Source organism: Pleurodeles waltl, chromosome 6 (assembly GCF_031143425.1).
Source record: "Pleurodeles waltl isolate 20211129_DDA chromosome 6, aPleWal1.hap1.20221129, whole genome shotgun sequence".
NCBI classification, from domain to species: Eukaryota; Metazoa; Chordata; class Amphibia; order Caudata; family Salamandridae; genus Pleurodeles; species Pleurodeles waltl.
Genome location: NC_090445.1, coordinates 1540490454 through 1540513342, shown reverse-complemented (window position 1 = coordinate 1540513342; position 22889 = coordinate 1540490454). Strand labels below are relative to the sequence as shown.

The 22889-nt window shown below is 43.9% G+C and overlaps 1 protein-coding gene across 1 annotated transcript in view; it reads right to left on the bottom strand.

Annotated features, from left to right (window-relative positions):
* Positions 1–21654, bottom strand: part of SPSB1 (splA/ryanodine receptor domain and SOCS box containing 1) — an 81818-nt gene extending 60164 nt beyond the window's left edge. The window contains exon 1 of the mRNA XM_069241161.1: positions 21444–21654. The gene's annotated coding sequence lies outside the window, so the exon portion shown is untranslated. The remainder of the gene's footprint in view (positions 1–21443) is intronic.
* Between the last annotated feature and the right edge of the window lie 1235 nt (positions 21655–22889).

The following is a 22889-nucleotide window of genomic DNA, read 5'->3' as shown; positions in this document are numbered from 1 at the left end:
TGCTAAAATAAAGTTCACAAATATTTTATAGGGGTACGACATATACCATGGGTGCACTTTTGGGACTAAGAATTTGGGGCCACATGTAGGTAGATTCAGATTTGCGACCCGCAAATTGCGAGTCAGAGTGATTCGCAAATTGCGAGTCGCAAATCCAAATGTAGGATGGTGTCCCTGACACCATCTGTGATTCGCAAGCGCTTCGCAAATGCCCACCTAGTGAATAATCATGAGGTGGGTCGCAATTTGCAACCCCCTTGCGAATAGCGGCCCTCACAGGGATGGTGGCCTGCTGGAGACAGCAGACCACCATGTCTGTGACTGCTTCCTTAAAGCAAAACAAGATGCATTACAAAAACGAAAAATGAAACGTTTTAGTTTAATTTTTTCAGAGCAGGCAGTGGTCCTGCTCTGAATTTTCTTTTTACACCCATTTGAAATGGGTGCAAACTGCGATTGGTTTGCGCCCGGCGTCACAAAACAATTCTACATTGCACTGCGAGTCGCAATTAAGAAGGGAACACCCCTTCCTAATTGCGAGTCGCAAACCCGTTTTGCGATTCGGTAACCAGGTTACTGAATCGCAAAACTGGGTTTGTGCATCGCAATGTGCTTTTTGCACGTCGCAAGCAGCGAAAGTCGCTGTTTGCGACATGCAAAAAGCTACCTACATGTGGGTCTTGGTCCCTAATTAGGTCTGGTGTTAAGACATTTTGTTTTTATTAAACTTCTATTTCTCTCTCTTTCGGCTGGCTTTACTGTGAGTGATCGCATTCTGCTCTTCCACAAGGAGCATATTGGCACACAAAGTAGTTTTGTTCAGTGTCAGGAACTACAGTGGCAATCAGTGATGTAACGAAACTGGAGGGTGCCCCTTAGCAAAGAACATGGAGGAGCCCCCTCTCCAGGCTCACTCAGGGCAGGTGCTGTGTTGAAGGGGCCCCCTGGAGGGCGGCTGTGGGGCCTTTGTTATGCCACTGGTGGCAACGTGTGCTTTTAGAGTTCAAAAACTTTTTTTTTGTTTTTTTGCCAGTGTTTGTTACAATGTTGAGGGCCTGCTAGCTCCCACAACAATAAAGTGTTACAAAAGCCATGTCAAAACAAGACACGCATTGATGAAACTAAAAGACTAATAAAAATATATGTCAGACCAGTTGGCTTTGTCAGTGTTTATTTTCATGCTTCCCATATTTGTGTTGAAAATGGTTACACTGATTTTCCATTAGAAATATTTTTGGGAAATACTAGCATGCATCAACACATTTTACTAAATGACACTTCATTTGCATCTAATCAGAGAGCATTCTGGGAGCATTATACTTAGCCTCATAGCCTAAACTTTTCAAACATGTGTATACACGTTTTTTTTTTTTGTACTGGAACCAACGTCAGTAGTGAAGTGTGACCTTAAAACATTTATTTACAGCACTCACCCTAATAATGAAGGCTTTCAAATAATGAACCATAAATACAAGTTCGAACAGCATTATCTTTTGGAAACACATTACCTCAACTGCAGAGAGTTCCACTCTCTGTAAACAGGCAGCCAAAGGGTTTGTGCTGCAGAGGGTTGGGCCTACTTGTCCCAAGGACAAAGTAAACATAAAAACTTGTTGCCCTTGACCCCAAACAAGATGTCCCGGGCGTCGGGAATTCCACATCCCTGACTTCAACAAGAAAGTGATGGCAGCCATCTTGGGACTCTGCTTCAGCAAACACTGGGTACCACCACCTCCTCAGGGCTAAGTGTCTAATGGGAGGGCCGCCTGGACACAGCCCCCTGCCAGTGGCCAGTAGCCTAACAAAACTGGAGACCCTTCCCACACCTCTTCCAAGAAACATGGAGCTTCCCCCACCTCCCCCCCAGCTCACTCAGGAGCTCTTAGGCCAATGTGCTGTACTGGGAAGGCTCCCCTTCACAGTGGGGGCTGCAAGGGTCTTTGTTACACCACTGCCCACCACGGTCCCCAATGTTGCGGACTGGTCGCCTTGGAGACATTGCCAGGCCCCAGGGGATGGGTTACCTGGGACTGAAAGCAACCCGGGAGGGGGGCTGTGCACCCCTCTCCCCCAATTATATAAATAGAAGGGCATCCCCTTTTATTAGGATGATGGGCAGCTTACCCCCCCTTCACCCCAGTGCATCTGCCACAGATTTTGGTGAAACAGCCAGTATATTTTATGATCCCCACCTCCCCCAAATGCTAACACCATGAGCACAACTCCCAGACATGCACCATAGCCTTCCTGCCAGCCCCTCACCTCCCAGAACTACTTCTGGAGACTGCAGCGTGGCTCCAGTGAGCAGCCTTCGACCTCTTGGGTCAAGCATGCCACTCCGCCACTGCTGCGATGGCTCATCAGTATTGTGAGCATGCCACAGTCCTCGATCGTCCCCGCTGCTCAGGTTATTGCATTTTGTTTCCTGCATTTTTCTATGTTTCTCCACTACAGTGTAATTTGCCTGTGTTCTGCTACATTTGTATTTCTGTTATTCTACTGTACCTTGGATGATTTATCTGCTGTTTTTCACCACCCTGTACCCGCAGTTTTCCTGCTCCCTGCCACCCAGTTTCCCAACTTGCTGATCACACCTCACAACTACTTGCGGAGTCCACAGTGCGGATACGCAGCGGGCTCACCGCTGATGCAGCAGGAGCCCAGTTTCTTTCATCCAGCCCAGCTACACCGCTGATGACCTTCAAACCCTAGATCATGGATGCTTTGAGAACAGCCACTGCTGCCGCACCACCTGAGGGCCGTTCTTCTGCTGGCTCTTCACCTGCAGCACCGACGCAGGTGAACACCGGACTCACTGCATACACAACGCGTCCACCTCAACGACCAACTCCAGTGCACAGTACTCAATTTACAGTCTCTTGGAAAACATGTACAGAGATCTGAGACTATCACATCCCTCACTCCAGTTATCTTCCGCAGAGACCTGGCTCAACCCTGCCTCTGCACCAGATACTGTCAACCCCGAAGGCTACAAGATAACACACTAGGAACAAACAAACATGGGAGGTGAAATTGCCATCATCTACAAGGACACCAAATGTTTCACAAACTCCCCACACAAATCAACCCCGATAAAGAAGCATCTCAACTTCCAACTGTACACAGATGGAAAAAGCACCATCAGAGGCACTCTCACCTACAGACCACAAGGATCACACCCCAGCTTATGCTATGCCATCACACATTATTGACCCTATCGCCATTGACTTCAAGCACTACTTCCTCTTAGAGGATCTTAACTTACACCTCAGACGCCAACACAACCTACTTCCTAGAAAGCATGACCATCGTTACCAATTTTACCCACAAACACAGAACACACGCTTGAAACCCACCACACCCCCAGCTGCCCCCCTACTCTGACCCCAACCCCCACCACCCCACAGATCACTGTTCCCATTACATCTTCAACCTCTGGAGGATGACTATTTGCAACAACCTCAAGAAAGTCCTGAACACCTCCATCACCTCGGTCTCTTTCCCCAAGGGCTTAAAACACACTGGAAGCCTCTCCTGAAGAAACCTTCCTTGGAATCAGCAGACCCTAAGAACTAAAAGAACCAGCTCTCTGCTCCCCTTTCCAGCAAACGGGTCCTCAAGAAAGCAATCAACATGCAACTCAAACACAACACCTTCCTGGACCCTCCTCAATCCAGATTACAAGAAAATCACTGCACACAGACAGCCTGGATCGCTGCCACAGACATTAGGCACTCCACCCCAAAACAGCAGCCCTCAACCTAATGGACCCATCAGCCACCTTCAACACAAGTCTTCCACCATATCTTAATAGACTCCACTCCAGCTCATCAGCATCCAGGGACATGTCCTCAGATGGATTGCCTCATTCGAAGAACCTGGAAAATCTATCTCCCATAATTCACCTCTCAACCCAAGAAGATAATCTGCAGCGTTCCCCCCACCCCCCCACCCCCCCAAGGATCATCCCTTAGCCCTACCCAGTTCAACACATACGTGACCCCATTGGCCAATATTGCCAGCTCACACAGACTCAATTTCCTACTCCAACAACACACAGCTTATCCTCTCGCTGACAGAAGACCCCACCACCACCATAGCCAAATTCCACAAATGCATGAGTAATGTTAGCAACTGGATGAAGGACAACTACCTCAAGCTGAACACAGTCAAGACAGAGTCCTCATCTTTGGGACAAAGCCTCACCATGGAGCCACACATGGTGGCCTGCAGAACTCTGACCACTCACAACCTTAGCACCATCTTGGACAGCAAGCTATCTAGAAAGCAGCAGGTAAAAAGTCTCATCTGCCTACTTCCACACCCTACACATGCTCTGCGAGATCTTCAGGTGGCTCCCAGTTGACACCAGAAACAGTCATACAGGCCCTCATTACCAACATGTTTGACTATGGAACACTCTACATAGGACTCACTGTACATTTATTGACGAGACTGCAGACAATAGAGAACTCCGCTAAAAGACTAGTCCTCGACCTCCCCAAAAGGAGGCATGTCACACCCAACCTTATGCTACACGGTCTCCAGATCCCAAAAATAAGCAAGTTCAAGATGTTGACCCACACATACAAAGCCCTACAAAATGAAGGGCCAACATGCATCAACGAGCGCAATACCTTCCACCAACTAACCAAACACCTACGATCTGCCTCACTCTTCCTCATGGATGCAGCATGGAACCGCTGAGCCAGAGGACGACGCTCCTTCCCATTTAACGGCTAAAGTCTGGAACAACCTCCCCTGGCAACACAGAACCTCCTCATTGCTACAGCAATTTAGGAAAGGGCTCAAGACTTGGATGTTCAAATGAGCTAATCCCCACACAGCAGCCAACAACTCCAGCACCTTGAGACCCTCATGGGTGATTTGCTGAGCTTTACAAAAATAAATGATAGACTGCTAATGAGAGTCGGAAAAGATAATGACTGTTCAAAAGTGCATTATTGGCAACAACCTTAGTAATGTCACTAATTGAACCAAGCAGGCAGATCGGGTCAGAGCTACAGTGGATCAACGACTAGTTGACAAAAATCCATCCTGGGTACTAAGCGAGAGAAACAGACTGACTACAAGGTGAAAAGATTTCCCTGTCCTGACAGCGGGTAAACACTGCTTATATGTGGGGAGGAACTGCCCAAGCAACTCACTCGTGGGTGCGGAGGAACCGAAAAGGCAGCAAAAAGCTTGGAAGGAAACATTGAAAAGGCACAAACAGACTGGATTATGGCTGGAGAGTTGCAGTTCACTGCGCCCATTTATGACACTGCATCGTACGAATATTTGAAATAAAAATAAATAATAAAAAAAAAAGAAAATGCCCAGCATCACTTAAAGGGCTCCTGTAGATGAGCAATAAAACAGAAGTTAAGATTTATTCTGTCCAATAAAACTGAGGCTAAATATTCGTTACATTTCCAGTGTCAAGAATTTTTCAAAACTAGGCAACTTTCAAACCAAAAGTCAGGAGGAGTCCTGGTTACAGTAATCCCAGCCAACCAGGGTGCGAGGATACGGGGACTTGGTCGTGGTAAACCTACAAATTTCGAAATAAAGAAATGCAGCCCCCCCCCACCGAGTACGGTATTTATTAAAAATATTGCCAAATTAAAAGCTCCACGGCAACCAAAACGAAGTTAGACCTCGCAACACTTAAAAACCAAAAAAAAAAAAAAAAAAGCGGCTCGGGAGACTACGAATTTGACACAAACCCCTTAACCCAAATCCCCCTTTTATCAGAAGAGACAGTCTCGGTTTCCGAAATAGGTCGCCACACATCAGGTTCCAAAGGCCCTCTTCAATGTAACTGGATCAGTGCTTCGTGTCAGAAATATTTCGTAAAAGATACTGGAAAATCATGCAAGAAACAGGCTTCATTTATCATCGTCTTAAAACACTGGTTACAGGATACTTTAATTTTAAAATTCTCTCACGAGATCCCGGTAGACCTACAAGCAGTTGCGTGGTATTTGCAGTTGATAAGATAGTACAAGCTAGAACACCGAAGGAACACAAATTTGAGTGCTGGCTGGAAACAGCTGGCTTTTTCTGACAGACAGGAAGCTGACGGGGGTGAAATAACTGCGGCGAGGATGCAGACTTCACTTCTGGCCCCTGAGTCACGGCTCACTAAGTAGCCTGTTGTGGCTGTGAATCTCATGTTGCTGCAACCCTACCTCCCTTCCAGTCCCCTCATGTTCCCTCTACCGTCTGCTGTAGCCAACACCTGGCAGCCTCCCGACCAAAGAACACGCCTACTCCATGTTATGCAAGCGGGTGGGGTCAGCGAGAGTGGCCAAATTCTTGCCTGGGTCATTAATGAAACCTTCCCTTAAGTTTTTCAATGGCTTAAACTTTGATGTACACAGTAATATTGTGCAAGTGATGTCTTTGCCTTGATTGACATTCTGCTCCACAAGGGAACAAAGCTCTCAAGCAGACCCATAGAGTTGAGACTTGAGGCCCTCATCGTGGACAATAGCCCTCAGCACCTCGCCTCACCATTTACTACCTTGGTAAGTATTTCAGAGGCCAGGGTATGGACCCCTATTACCACATTTATGTCCATGGACACTCTTAGCCATGGCATCCCCTTGATGGACAAAGGCGCTGACTCAACAGCCACCTTCCTACTGGAAGTAACTCTGTTTCCCCTCCAAACACCGATCTAACCTTTAATAGAATTGCTAGCTACTCCATATCCTCCAAGGAAGAGGTGTTTATAAAACTGCAACTTAGCCTCCCCAGCTCCCACTCAAAAAGAAAAAGAAAAAAAAAAGTACCACTAGGTCTTTGCCTACTACCATCGGCTCAAATCAAGCAAAGACTACTCCATCTCTTCAATACAGGTACAGTTTCCCCAAGATACTTCAGGATCACTTCACAGATACCACTGGGCTATACGGCACTCAGCACCCAGTTGACTCATGCCTTCTCACAAATTTCCAAAGGAAATTCAAACCCCCCCCCCCCCCCCCCCCCCCCAACACACCACCAGTTTGCCAGTAAACATGTTTTCCATGACTGGCACTGAAAAAAGGGCCAGAATGCAACACCTGTGCCTGGCATCGTTCTGTAGTGTAACTTTGTGCACCCCAACTTCCCCTAAGATACCCATTTGGATGGCTCAGCACCAACAGCTCGAAAGAGCCTCTGCAGCTGAAACTAATAGAGCATTCCATTACCAGAACTAGAGCATCAAAATAACAGCACAAACACTTATCTAGGGTAAAGATTGCTTCTTAAGGAAGGAGACATCACTAATTAAGATGGGCTCTGGCTGCACTGAAACCACATACAAAATGCAAGCCAGAAAGGCAAAGCACGTCGTACAAGATTGTGCATCCAACAGACCATGGTGAAACGAAACCTCATACTTGAGCCAGACTACGAGGACATGAATGGATTTGGGGGGTATATGCATCCATATCTACATACTTCAACAAACGAGACCTTGCAGAATGTACTACAATGCCCAAGGGAAACATTAAAGAACACGATCTCACCGTACCAGCGTGAAGATGTAAAGTACTGACAAATTTAAACACAGCCATTCACAAATGCTGTTCGCATGCAGTGTATCCACATATGTATCATATGACTGCCCTACTGGCTTAGCCAGTACTGGGGAAAGGTAGCAAAATATTGCTTTCTGTGTAGGATGCATATAGAAAAGTAACTGAATGGAGCAGACACCACTGAAGTTTATTTTTCAGGTTCCAAATAGTCCTTATGCATTATAATGAATTTCTTCCTGGAAGGTAGAACGATACATTACCTGCTGATGGCACGAGAGGAGTGGGTGGAGCCAAGCCAAATTTCACTATGCATATTATACAAAATTGGTTAAAATGTCATCTAGACAGCAGCGCTGTCCAGCCAGACAAAAAAGGGAAGCTCACCTTACATAGACATGTCATTACTACAACAAAAATCACAAATAGAATACTCATCCACTAGTATTGGGTGTATCGTCACTCAGACATACTACTTCCAGAATCCTGGAGAATATGTACAGAGCTATTAAAAAAAAAAAAAAAAGAAACGACTGTGTGGAAAGTGGGTTTTGGCGCATTTAATGCTATGTTAGCATGTAGAATAAAGTTTTGCATTCAGCGCCTATTGGGATGACAAGCAAAAAGCGGTTCTTCAAAGCTAGAAATAACACTAAAGCTTATGTTTAGTAAAGGCACCTACGATATTTAAAAAAAACATGATATAAAGGTACTCCCTGTATGTTCACTTGGATTTAATACCCCTAATGTAATGTAAAGTTTGACGAAGTAACGACTAGCAGGACTGTGGGTACCGATGTAGAGAAATAACCAAATAGAGTAGAGGATCTCAAAAAGCTTCTATACGCATCTCTCAAGCCTGTACAACTTCAAATTAGGAATAGAAAAGCAAGGAGGGGGCTAGTACTGCAATACAACAAAACATTGCGAGAGAGAGGGAGAGGGGGAGAGGGAGAGAACGAACTAATGAGGGCGAGAATTGTTCTCCCATTTAGCACCCAGCAAGTTGATAGGTTTTTAAACACCAAAGACGCAACCAAATAGAGCACAACTTAAAAGGAACACTGGGCCAGCAGAAACGTCTGAAATGCCCTTTGAAAAGGGATCTAGATTTTTTCAGTCACAAATATTGAATCTTTGCCAAATAGGATTTTTAAAAATAATGCTCAATTTCTAACTGAATTCTGACTTTCAAAGGAAAGTAGCAACGACTGTGCCCCACTTCCCGAGGGCACAGAACCACGAAACTCTGGCTTTTACAGTTGGGCCACTTACATTTTTGTCTTTCCAACACACAATGTTGCACTTAATCAGTGCAGAGTTTATAACGGTCACTCAGCACAGCTTTGAGTTGGCGTTATCTGTCAGAATTTGAAGGCTAACAAAGGTATCTTATTCATGGACGGCTTCACTTCAAACTAATTTGCTTTGTTCAGTCTGCACAGAGGTAGAAATCAAAGTGATGGACGAAATGCTTGAATCAATCTCTGCCGCTGGTTATCACCCATTGCTACAATCCAGTCCATGTTTTGCCCACCACTCCACTCTAGATATAAACCAGCCTTATGCAATCAGTCTTGTTTTGCTCCATAAGATACAGGGCAGTCGGAAATACCGTGCCAGGCCCGCTTAGATGAAAACGTAAGCAACCCATAGCAGTATTTTTTTTTGGGGGGGGGAGGGATTAGTAAAACACAGCTTTGCGGCCAATGCATCTTATTTTATGTACCTTTTTCCGGACGTTTTGCACCAAAACCTGCTAAACCAGAACTTAAAGCCCAGTGCGTTAAATACTTATTACTTCTGTGTAATACACTCAGGCTAGATGTTTAGATGCCAGTGCAACTAATTCAGGTCTTTCGTCGTCGTATGTCTGAAAACGAATGCTCTGAAACCCCTACTTAAAAGAAATCTAATAAGAACTAAGTTATTCTCGGATGAAAGCTTTATATTAAAAAAAAAAAAAAAAAAAAGTCAAAACGTAAGTGAATGTAGCACATTAGAGAGTTTCGGTGAATACAGCCCTTAAACAGTAAACTAGATAACTTCAAATTCTTATGAGCATTATCAATAAACCCTTGTTTTACACGAGCTTTTAAAGAAGACTAAGTAAATACCAAATTAGAAGACAAAGTAAGCACCAAATTAAAAGGAAAGCCCCATCTTGCCTGCCATTTTATTAACCACCACCCCTTTATAATTTTCACTTCATCACAGGTAATCCAAACCAGGACATGACATAGCATCGAACGCCCCCTCCCCCAATCATTCTTGATCAACATGTTCCTGGCATACAAGCTTCAAGGACACGTGTGCGCTTAAACACTTGTGATTGGATTTCGTGGCGATATTTTTAACTCTAATGAACTGCAAGCATCACATCCCTTTTCCAATGGCAGACATACGTTTCACCACCACTCACTGGAGAGCAAAAAAACCTCCCTCAGCATACAAAACCAGCTATAAATAGAGGAGCTTAGAGCAATTTAGGGCTGTGGGCCATTAAGAGAAAGGACACGAGCAGCGCAGAGATGAAGGTTACAGCTAGCCACAAGAGATGTCTGGGGAATAGAAGGCACTTCTCCATTCCCGTACAGCAGTAACAGAGCTGCTGTACAGCAGCAATGTCTGAATCTAGAAATGATTGGGAAGGGCAGAGTGGCAAACCACCGAATAAAGACTTAAGTGGGAGAGACAAAGAGGGCTCTACTTTTTAAGGACGGCATAGTGATAACCGGATGGGTTGGCAGCAAGTACACTGTGCTTGCACCATCACGAACGCAGTGCCCTACAGGACCCTTGCCTGGTGGTGCCAAGGTCATTAGTTATTACAATACACCTCTTAGATCCAACATGGTAGTGCACCAAGCCTAGTAACTACAGCTTGGAGTGCAAAGAAAACTAGTCTCCTACAACAAACCGATGTCTCATCCAAGTCAAAGATGCTGCTTCTTAGTACCAAAGGACTAGTATGGGCAGGATGAGTTACAAGAAACACTGGTTAATGGAGAAGCAGGGCTGAGGAATTTACAGCCAACTAGACACAGCCATAAGACCTGGCGGGAGGTTAGATCCTACGTGCCACTCATGGGCTTAAACAGCTCTTAGTGTAAAGAAATGTAAGGGTCAAATAAAAGGTAATGTTTGATTCACTTCCCTTGGGTTTGAAACGCTCTATATGGAGGTCAATGTTGTTTGGCCTATATAGTGAACTGGGTTCAAGGCCCTCATGGTTTACAGGTTCCTAGAGTCTTAAGCCAGGAAAAGTAGAATCTGAAAAGGCTTAGACTGCTACACAATGCTCTCTCGAGTTTAGATGATATGCAATGTGCCAGTATTGATCCTACTTTGGGGCACTGCTGAATTACCACAGACTCAGATGGTCAAGTCAACTAGTAAAGAAACAAGCATTTGCAATGCAATGAGTCTTGCATTTGCTTGACTTAGAGCTATTAGCATTGTGAAGTGCTAACCAGACTTATTGCCACATAAAATGAAAAGTAACAGTTTTACATAACCAAGCCGATTTAAAGTGCCATGCCATGAGTGTGAAGGAGCACACAATATGAAACAGAAGTTCGCTCGTAGTCAAACTTATCAGCAAATGTACAGCAAGACTGCGCGGCGTAGGAAATAAAAAGAAAAAAGTAGTCCAGAAAACATGGAGCCTCGTTTGTTTTCAGTAGTTGGCCTGTGCTCTCGGGGAGAGCTGAACACTGGAAAAGGCAAGATGTATGCATGCCTTTCACAAATAAAACCAATCGATTTTTAAAAGGCAAGCCCACAAACCAACGAAACTGATGGGTGGGCGTGGTTAAGAGTCCACAGAGATTACAGCAGGCTAGTGTGCTTTTGCGCTCGACCCTAAAAAAACATGAAACCAGATAGCATAATTTCCTTGCCAAGGAAATATATCACACCTCTAACTCACAAGATCCAGCACTTTAGCACAAGTACTTACTATCAAACTGGTAAATAAAGTATAACATGGCACCAGAAGTGTATAGCATAGGATAAAGTCAATGTATTCAGAACCATATCCATCTGTTGTTACAAGATTATTTAAAGAAGCAGCTGCATGTCTTTTAAGACAAAACATCTTCAAAACTGCATAACACACCCAGCCAGACTTTAGGTCGAGCATGCAAGCGCTTTGACCTGTTGTAAGTATTCTGTGGGCTTTTAACAACTCATACATCACTTCACTCGTTTGTGGGCTTGCCTTTCAAAAATCCCTTGATGTCATTGCTTTTCATTCGCCTCTTGACTGTTTTGCTATCGCCTTGTAGACTGATTATTGCACAACTGCAGATATAATTTACTATGGGCAGACTATTTTTTTTCTTTTGTCTCTTCCTTTCGTGCGCCATGTTGCACACAGCTCAGAACACTGCAAACTCCATCTACAGCAATGAAGTGCTAGTCACATTGTTCACACTGTTACCTAATCAGAGTAATTTCTTTTGGCTCTCCGCTTCACACTCCATAGCTTTCACAAAAACACTTATAATTGATAAATGCTATACATAAAAAATAATAAAAACACAGAAATCCTTTACGCTGCTCTTCAGACAAAGCAGAAGAGCAGATACTACAATATTCATTGCACTCTGGAAACTCGCCCCATAATGCTTTGCAAGCCATTACTTTTAGATTATTTTTTTTGCTCATAACTCAGGCTGTGGTGGTCCTATGACAATGGGACCACTATCAAAACATTCATGACAACTTCTGTCTACATTATCTCTGGGTCCCCACACTAGGTTAACCCCGCCTACCATTCAGTGTCTGTTTAACAGGCCACAAAAATTCTACTTGCCCACTCGCTATGGCGAGATATATATATATATATATTTTTTTTTTTTAAGGGCCTATTCGCCCCTTCTGGGAGCTGACGAAGAACAGGTGTTCTGTTCAGTAAGAAAGTGCAGGAGAAACAAAGATGCCTTTAAATCATGTGATCTTGTCACATCAGCCCTGTGCTCACAGAGGTCAAGAGTCAGTCTGTCTTACAATTTTTCCTTCGGACTGCAGAGTTCCAGCATTTTGTAAGGTGACTTCTCTGACCCGCTGTACAAAGAGTTATTTAAATGTTGTGCGTGCAAACATTTCAAAATATATATATTTTTCAGTAGTTAAGAAAGCCAATTTTGTACGTGTGATTTTTTTTTTTTTTAAAGGACGAAAACAAATCGCAACACTTTTCTTGGTGATTTGCAAATAATAAATGTTTGACACCCAATTTTCAGATTATTGTTAATACACTATAGTTTTTATCAGTAAAGCTGCAAGTTAGTGGAATGATTTTTTGACATTTCTTGTAAATGTACTGTCTGTAAATGACAGAGTGCTGCCACATCATGCATTAGTAATATATTTTTATCAAAAGTGTGTTTAAATTTAAACTGAGAAACACTCCTGCCCTGATGGCAATGATATTAGAAAACTAATAATCAAGTCATGGATCTTATGTCCCCTAAATGTGGGCTAGATTCTTATCATACATGAAGCAAACATTTGGTCTATTTAACCAAACAAGAGGTTTTTTTTTGTACAGCAGAAATGGTAAGCTCACATATTTGAAGGTGCACCTGTATGTGAGAATGATGAAAAAGGCAACTCCGCAAACTAAAATATTTGCCTATAATCACACAATTTGAGGCCCATTTATGGGTGAAGTACATTACAGTTAGGTCGAGTAGATTATTCAAGTTACTCGACTTTCAGGTCTAGTATTTTTATTATTTTCCGAGTCCTGGTTTAAGCTCTCATGGCTGGAACTTTTGCTTTACAGCTCAGAGAATTTTGTGTTTTATGGTTCTTGTTTGCAATATCACTGCAGTAGGCCTGTTAGCTCATAAGTGTGTGTAAGGCACTACACCCTCATGGGGCTAAATATATAGTTACACTGCATTACTTTCTGATATTTTCTTTTCATGTGGCTATGTCCTCTAGGGGTTAACCATAAGGTTACATGACCATGTTTCACACAAATGTTTTTTTTCCCCAGTGTGGTGTCCTCTAGGGGCTTTTCTAAGCATTATTGTCATATCAACTTAGTACAATATTCGCGGCACGGAAACGTGCCCCATAATGCTTTGTAGGGCCTTACTTTGACAAAACATTTTTGTTCATAACCCAGACTGTGGAGGTCTGAGAACAATGGGACCGCGTTCAAAATGTTCACCACAATGTGCTCTGCCTATCGTCTACGGGTCCCCACACTAGTTCAGTGGGAACCCCAAAATAATAACCCCTCCCACCATTTAGTATATTTTTAAGCACTCTCATGGTTGTAACTTCTGAGTTACACCTGGGAGTAGTTTGTGTTTTAAACGCCTTGTTTGTAATCTCATTGTAGTAGGCCTGCTAGCCCTAAAAATGTTTAATGTGTTATGGCTTCTAGGGGCTAAGTATATGGTTACAGTGCATTACATTGACATTTTATTTTCCTGTGGGTATGTCTTCTAGGGGCTAACTATATGGTTACAGGACCATGTTTCTTACAAATGCTATTTTTCATTGAGGTGGCCTCTAGGGGATACTCTGAGCATTAGTGTCTAATGTCAAAAGATTATTTCTGATAAAAGTTTTTATTAGATTTACGTGATAATTGTATGTTATTAATATTTCCTTATTGCACTTATGACCATGATTCTGGCCAACTTAACATGCTTATTACACTGACTGTTGCAGAGCTGGTCCAAATATCAATACATTTCATCCTTTTATCACTTAAAACATGGAAACAGAGTTAACAGTGATAAAAATCATGGAGCGTTAAAGTTTAGCTTTACATTTGATTACGTACATTAAGGCAACAGGGCAGCTTGCCCCATCACACTCCAATGATTACCATAAGTATAACATCATGGAACATACTACAGGAAAAGCAACTGTAATTCCAACCAATGTCCAATCCATGAGCAACCAAAAGAGCAGAAACTAAGCAAACCAACGATAAAAAGTGATTTGCTTAAAGATGAAAGACTCTTTATTGATTATAATTGGACTATGCTTGGATATAATTACACACTTCAACTTTAGCGAAAGGTAAAAGGCACAGCCAAACAATGAACAAGTTTAACATCCAGGAGCTAAATACAGCAGTACAGCCATTTAATAAGAATGTTACAATACAGGAAATACAAAGTATAAAAGAAGAAGTATAAGTGTAAAGGTAAATCCCACACATGCTGCATATGACAGAGAAAGGAATTATCCCAGTTACCCAAAGCACAAGGATACCTGCCATTAACCCCTAATTTGTGCAGGGAAATGCATTTCCCATTTGTGTGTCTACCTACTTGGAGGTAGAGGTCGAAACGGGTGAACCCATACATTTATGCCTATACATTTCTGGAAATTAAATCATTCTGAATTCGGCATGGATTCACTGGAGTATATCCGGGGTCACTGGAATTATGTGACTGTGCAGCCGCTGTAATGTTTGCTTAATTATAGATGTGCCACAATCTGCAGATTTTTTTTTTTTTTTTTTTTTTTTTAAAAGGGGGGGGCTCACGTTCAATAAAACACGCTTCTGAGGACTGCCTGTCCCACTCCTGCATCCACTTAAGGGGAGTAGTGCTTTGTGAACATGTGCCTGTTCCTCCAGATTGCCGCATGGCAGATTTTATGCAACACACCAGTGCAAAAAGCAGTTTTTATTGCCATGCACCCTCAGTTTGTCCTGGAGTAGCGCCTAGCCTTACTGTGGCAGAAAGCGATGCAGCCCGGGAATCAGCGTGCTATGGACAGGGGGCAACCGCTTACTGGCGGTCCAAAAGACACAAATATCTTGCCTCAAGGTTGATTGTTTGTCTTGTTAATGTAGAACCTAGAGGTACCTATGTAGTCCATGGAATGTAATATTTTGCTGAAGCGGTTGGATCCGGGGAGGAAGTAAATTTAGAATGATTGGTTCATTCTTGTGAAAGTCAGCAGGAACCTTAGGTAGGAATTTAGGATTTGTTCTCAGAATTGCTTTGTCCCTTGTGAACTGGGGAAAAAAGTACTTTGACTGAATAATTGCATTGCCTTTAGTCTCCTTGTGGATGTCAGGAAAAAGAAGAGTCCCCACCCCCCCCCCCCTCAATTAATTCACTTAATTAACTGAGTTGTGTTATTGTTTTTGGGGGGGTGGGGGTGGGAGAAAAAAAAAAAGAAAAAAAAAGTCGCATAAACTATCTGAGGATAGTATATTACTCCCAAGGAATTGACTGGAGGGCATCACAGGTGGAAATACCCTGAAAAGTCCCTTTATAAATTGCCTTACGGTTCTTCAGGAGAACATCATGCAGCCAGATGGACTAACAGAAAAATGTGTGAAGTCGCTCTTGGCCAGACCAAACAAGTATTGAAGTATCTGTCAAGACAATATTTGACGTGGAAGAACACCTCCGTTTTTACCACAGACACAAACACTCTCACTTAAGATAGTAGTTACTTGGAGGTGCATGTGCACAGACTGAGAATCTTCTCCTCCGGAAAGCTTGCCTACTCCAGGGTTAGTTTGTGAAGAGTTAGATGCAAGCACTGTGCCAAACAATTCAAGTTTTCTTTTTTGTATTGGCTTCTTTACGTGCTTGGCAATTCACTGAATATTCCACGAAAGAGGGCCATTACTTTCATTAATCAGAAATGCCAACCTCCTCCATCTACCCATTAGAGCCTTAAAAGAAAATGTTTCATAAATGTCACATAATGACACCTCAACAGCATAAATACACTGTAAATGGAAGACAGTAATTCTTTGTCTACCCACAGGGGCAACAGGTGTTGGAGAGCTCACTTCTGTCAGTACTAATGACAGTTAACCGAGTTAAAAGATTCACATTGTGTAGTAAAAAAAAAAAAAAAAAAAAAAAAAAAAAAAAAGCACATTTCTTTAACAACTCACAGTTCTGTGGAAGCTAAAGATAAGGTTGGTTGAACTCCATGGCAGACCAGAATAGTAACAATTTTGAGCTCATCGGAAGGTTGGGGCTGAACTCTGACAGACTTTCAGATTCACAACATGTGGTAGAAATCTGATCTATGAAGGCCTCTCGGGGGAGTAAGAGCCAACACTTCCACCTCATTGGCTAAAGTTCAGGTTGATTCAATTGAAGTGGATGTGCTACTAAACAAACAATGCTCTTCAGACCAATGGCTATTTTAACACGGTTTACTGCTATTAAAATGTATCAGGAATCCCCAGCATGATGGCAGGGAATGATTTAAGCATACGACTATATGTAAAATATAATGCCTAGCTCACAGAGGACTGGCAATCGGCCTCAGGCACAACTGGGATCTCTTCAGTGACCAAGGGGATACTGCCGTTCAAGAAACACAGGCCAGGAGAACGGGGAGGCAACCCGCAATGCTAAACACAGAACATCATCACCTGCTAGAGGCATAAAAAGGGGCAAAGAAAACAGTGAATAAAAGCCTACAATCAATCAGGAAAGAACACTACTCACCTGTGAGGGTCTCAAGGTGCTGAGGAGGGGCAATGGAGGTGCTGTTACTGCTCGAACAGCCAGGTCTTAAGAAGTTTCCTGAAGGAAAGGAGGTCTTTGGTCTGGTGCATGCGGATGGGAAGAGTGTTTCACGTTTTGGCGGCGAGGTGCGAGAATGATCTACTGCCGGTTGTAGTTCTGCGGATGCGTGGGATGGTTGCTAAGGCGGCGGAGCGGAGATGCCGGGTCAGGGTGTAGAAGGAGAGTCGTCTGTTGAGGTATTCTGGTCCAGCGTTGTGCAGTGATTTGTGAGCACGGGTGAGGATCATGGCCTGGACCTAGCAACCCCTGGGAGAGGCCAAAAAAAAAAAGGGGGAATGCATACACCCATTCCCAAAATTATAGTGGTAGAACCTTAAGACACCTAAAAATCTAGAGAAATCAAACTGAACCACAAGCACCACAAGCTGTGGGCCTGCTGCAGGAAATGAGTAAATTAACTAAACATTCATAACCCTCTAATCAGAACTCCAAAGTCAAACCTGCAGAAACACATTATCAGTGTACAAGCCCATATATCCTGCAACCACTACACAGGCGACATGACACCAAGGTACAAGGCTGCACAAGAAAAAGACAACTACAGCCAATTAATGGGTTCATCTGCCTTTGTGACTGGATATATAGAGGAAAATATCCAGAAGGAAGCAGAGGAAACCAGGGGCAGCCAATCAAATGGGTCTCAGGACAACGTTCGGGGCACCCAGAGGCCATGCACGGCAGAGCACCAAGACAGCTCCAACACCACCTGCATCTGAAGGAGTTTTGAAATTTCAGTCTACAGTGATGGCCACAACCCTACACTCTGGACCCTGAAAAGATCCAAATCAACTGATAACTTATCCAGCATGGTACTAATAAATTCCCAGTACAGAATGAGGAGGTGGACTACATAGAATCCTTGGTAGAACATAAGACTTGGAGATCATAAAGCCCACTGCCACCTTAACTGAACTCTCCACTACTGTCTGAAAGATTAATTTAAAACTAGTAATCACTATAATCCTTTCAGCTAATAGTACTGACATTTTGCCAGGACAATCCAAATAGTAATGCTTACTCATCACTCTGGAACCAAGAGACAGGACTGCACGACAATTGGCAATATTTATCCCCTAAATTAACGTGCCCAAGGATTTAACCCATCACAATCACATGAACAACATGAAAAACCCTGAGGACCTGAACAGGATAACTGCAAAACGGGTCTGACGTGACAGGTTCAGACAGAAGTGCTACTTAACAATGACATTGCAGGAACACTATGGTCAAGAGAACCTAGTTTGTAATGATATTATAGGGAATTACAGCTAATATGCACAGTTGTGACAATCACACTAATGAGCAGAGTATTTGCAAGCCCTGAGGAAACTGCGTTTAGAAGTAACACCTTGCCATCATGCAGACAGTATAGCCAGAATAAAAGTCTACCTCCATGAAAATAGAGACCGGGTGCCATTATAACCAGAAATAAAGTTTCATCATAAAGAAACTTTAGTACACAAAAGGAAAAGATGGGCTCTCACCTTGGTGCTACACTTAGGAGATGGTGGAATGGTAGTACAGTCAGAAATTAGAATATAAATCTACATGCACTTAGGCAAATCCGAGTTAAGGCCCCCCAACACTACTGCAATTCTATTCTTATGGACTACCATTTCCTCGAGTTACTAAACCGAGATGACATACCTCCCTCTAAGGAGGCATGATAAAACTTTAAAAAATAAAATAGAAGCTCCAGCAAAATAAGACCTAAAAGGGTTACAAGGATTCAATACAGGATAGAAAGTAGATCCGTTTAGAACTATAAATGAATATAATTGCACCTCATAACGTTAAATTTACTTTCCTTCTGCAAGTTATGTTGAAGTTTTACAACAGAAATACAGAAAGGTGGCGGCCTGAGCAATGCACTTTACATCTTAAATGCTCATCGTGTAGAATCCACACACACGAGCAGAGTGACCAGGAAATTGCCAAAACGCTCTACTTACTTTTCTTAACAGAAAGGAAGAGCTGCACACTGTCCATAAATTCAATCCTCCATTTGCTGCACATGTGGAACCTGTCAACACCTACTTACCTGTCCCAACCACATTTGTAACCTGTCCGCTCACAATCACTTTCCACTCCAGAACATGAAGTTGTGTGCCTGTGCTCAACAAGTCACAAGTGCATCACACCTGCACAACGTTAAAAGGTTAACCGAATGACGAAGTTACTTACACTGAAACAGTGAATGCGCAAGTATGAAATGTTCGCACTACCAGGGTTAAGTCAATGGCTCCAATGGGTCAGTCTCATGCCCACGACTGTATGCTATGATGGGCCGTCGAAAACTGGATGACAGACCAACGGATGGGGAAGACAAAGGAGAGAAAGCAAACCTTGTAAAACACGAAGCCTGAGGAAAAAAAAAAAAAACAAAAAAAAAAAAACAAAGAGCTAAAGCTGTCTGTGGGTCAACCAAACAATTCCCAGTCCTATAGATAAGAGAATTCTGAAGCAGCAAGCAGAACCTGGACCACAGGAGAGGACAATGGGTGACATTGCTAAAGGTTCAGGAGAAGACTGAGGCTTACCTCATGAACAGCTCAGTGACTAGGTAGAAGGGCCTAAAGTAAATGCCTCAGGACGAGGAGCCAGTGAAGTGAGCAAAGGCCGTCTGATATATGGTCATACTTGCAAAGACCTAGAACAATTCTGGCTATCATCTTTTGAGCCCCCGGATAGCTCGATAGTGCCAATTCTGAGAACCAAATGAACTCCTGCACAGATTACTGGGGCTCTCGTGTTAGGGAGGAAGAGGGCACTTATTCCTCTGGAGCCACAACCGATGAAAAGAACACTTTTTTTATCAAAAAGAAAACCACCCGCCTCTTTGTACAGCATACCTGCCTTATCGACTAACCAGACACTCGAGAGCTTCTACTCACAATGCAGTACCGATAAGCCCGCCAACATACTATTCTTAGGAAACGAGAGAAATCTACAACGCTTTTTCCTTTCTGCTTGCCCGATTCTTTTATCTTGCCTCGACCCTTCCCTCAACGAACCAGATCCTCCTAACATCAACGTAGGGTGACCAGACACCGAGAGGTTGTAAAAATAGTCAGTATTTTTGGGCTTTCTGCCAGTCACATCGTCATAAATAAAATACACTTTCCGGGTAGGAGAGGGTCAGGGCCGCTTGGCACTATTCGCACGCTCACCTTCCCACCACTAACCCCTCTATTTGCGTTTTACAAATAAAAAATGTGCTCCTCTCCAAAGTGACTCAAAATGTGTGCTACTGCAGCATTCATCAGACCAACGCCGAGTGCTGAACAGAGCCACAATAAACTTGTTTCTACAGTGGCATCTGTCATGACTCCAAAGTTTTACCAAGGCTATTCCAGGCCAATACAGAGAAGCCTACTTTTGAAATTTGACACCGTCCCGCATTTGCATGCCGGAACAGTTTTGCTAGCCTATGTAGACGACATGATATGTTAATACTTGTTTTGCGGGGTAATTATTGCAAATGTAACAGCTAAACTAGTTTTGCTCATACGTAAAACCAATTGGATTAACTAGTAGATTATAAATGGTTTCTAAGTGAAATGCCAAGAACCGGCGCATTATGTTCTTAACTCATCTGGTAACCTTATCCATATGTCATTGGAAGCCCTTCCAAGCCAGTGGGTTTTGTTATTGTGTTACAGAGACAATAATCGCAGCCAAATTTTAGTCCTACGTCCATGTCTATGTCCTGTCCGGCTTCAACAATCTGGTCATACCCAGCGTCTCGAGGGAACCTTTGAGCACCAGAAGCGCTACACAAGCGGTTTAAGAGTGCATTTATTTCGTCTCTAGAGCTACTTCTCAATGCACCAGTTCCCTTCATCCTCAACGTCTCCTGTCTCCCGCCACCCCCGGTGGCTCTCACCTTTCAGCCCGTAGGGCATCTACCATTTTCTCCTGTCCGTCCACATTAATCCTATTCCCAGGAGTACCCCTCCATTGTACTCTTTAGCCATTGTTACCTCCTCCCACCCACCGCTCTTTTGCAGCTCCAGCCTTCCAGTCTCAAGGCCTGCCATTTGCCAAACCACCCTGAAATGACTGTGTCCCCCCACCCCGTTCCATCTTTCTTCCCGTTCCATCTTTCTTCCCGTTGCCGACCGCCCCGAGGAGTCCGCTTTCCTTTACCTCCAAGCTAGGTCGCCTTGGCCCGGGGCACCAGATTCGTGATGCCGGGCCACGGGAGTGAGTCTTGGAGGTGGCGAGGCTAAACGCCTCTCTCCGCCCCTTTCTCCTACTTACATTCCCGACCCGTCTCCTGATGGGGTATCACAGGCGCGGCGCAAAAAAAAAAAAAAAATGTCCTGTACAACTGAACGCCCTCCTTCCCAGCGAACCTCACCTCCTCTTCAGAGTCCTCAGGCCCGACCACGAGTGGGCTCCATGGCAGGCGGTTCTGGCCCCGCTCAGCCTCAGTCTAGTCGCCGCTGCTGACGCCGCCGGTCTAGCTCCACTCGAGTTGTGCGCATAGGAGGGGGGCGCGCGACCCTCTGTAACTGTCATTCAAAGGCGATACCACGCCCACCAGGTCACGTGCTCAAATAGCGGCTCGACAGTTTAGCCCTACCTCCTCCGTTTTTGTCACGTGCTCAAATAGCGGATAGACAACGTGATCGCGCCTCCTCCATGAGCAGAGAAAGAGGACCAGTTAAACCTGGAACGGCCACCGCCCGGCCAGAGAAAGAGAAAGAGTAGTAATAATTTAAAAAAAATCCGCAGACCTCTTGGGACAACTGCAAGACGAATGTCAAAGATGAGTTACCATGGAGACCAGTGTTAGTGGCATAGCGAGCAGTTTAGAAGGAGGCACGCCCGCAGGTCTGGTATAGAAAAAAATATAGAGATGTGCGAGCCAACAAGTTAAACAAGCATTTGCAATGCACTAGGGTCTCGCATTTGTCGGAGTTACAGCTATTCCCAGTTATAAACTCCCAACCGGATTTTTCTTGCATTAAAAGAAAAAAACAGCGCGATCGCGCTGCTACAGTTCACATGTAATAATACCTATCGGAAAAGTGCAATTATGAACGTAACCGGCAAAAGTGCAATTAACTGTGTAACAAGGTCTATAGTATGCAAAGCACTCGACTTCTGCCCAGCAAGATCGCGCTGCAAAAATAGAGAAAAAGTAGTCCACAAACCTGACGGGAAACAGCGAGCCTCGCATGTTTTCTGTACTTGGTCGCTGCACTTGAGGAGGGCTAACCACCGGAAAAGGCATGACGTATGCGTGCCTTCCACTAATCAAAGGAAGCGGAACCTAACAGGCTAGCCAACGTGCCAATGAAAGACACTGACGTGACGTCGACGGGCTCCAAGCTCTTTTCTAATACCTAAAGCGTCTTGCTAGCGATACGCATGCGCGAGCTCATGTGACGCAGGCTCGACCCTAAAAAGGAGAGCCTGCATAGAAAAAATATATAGGTGTGCAAGCCAATATGTCAACAGGAAGAGCCTGTATATATACAAGCATTTCCAAAGCAATGGGGCTCGCGTTTGCTCGAGTTAGAGCTATTAGCGTTGTAAATTCCTAGGTGGACTTTTCTTGCCACATAAATTGAAAATGAAAAGTAAAACAGTTGATATATGCAAGCCAATTCAACGCTCCACGGCCTCCAAGAGCACGGAGAGAGGCAAAAGAAAAAAGAAGTTCGCTCGCAGTCAAAAGTATTGGTGAACGTGCAATTATCCATGTAACAGGGTCGTACAAAACTGCTTCAAGGAGGGACAAACGTAAAGCATTTACCAATGATAACAAGTGATTTTGAAAGGTAAGCCCATGAACGAG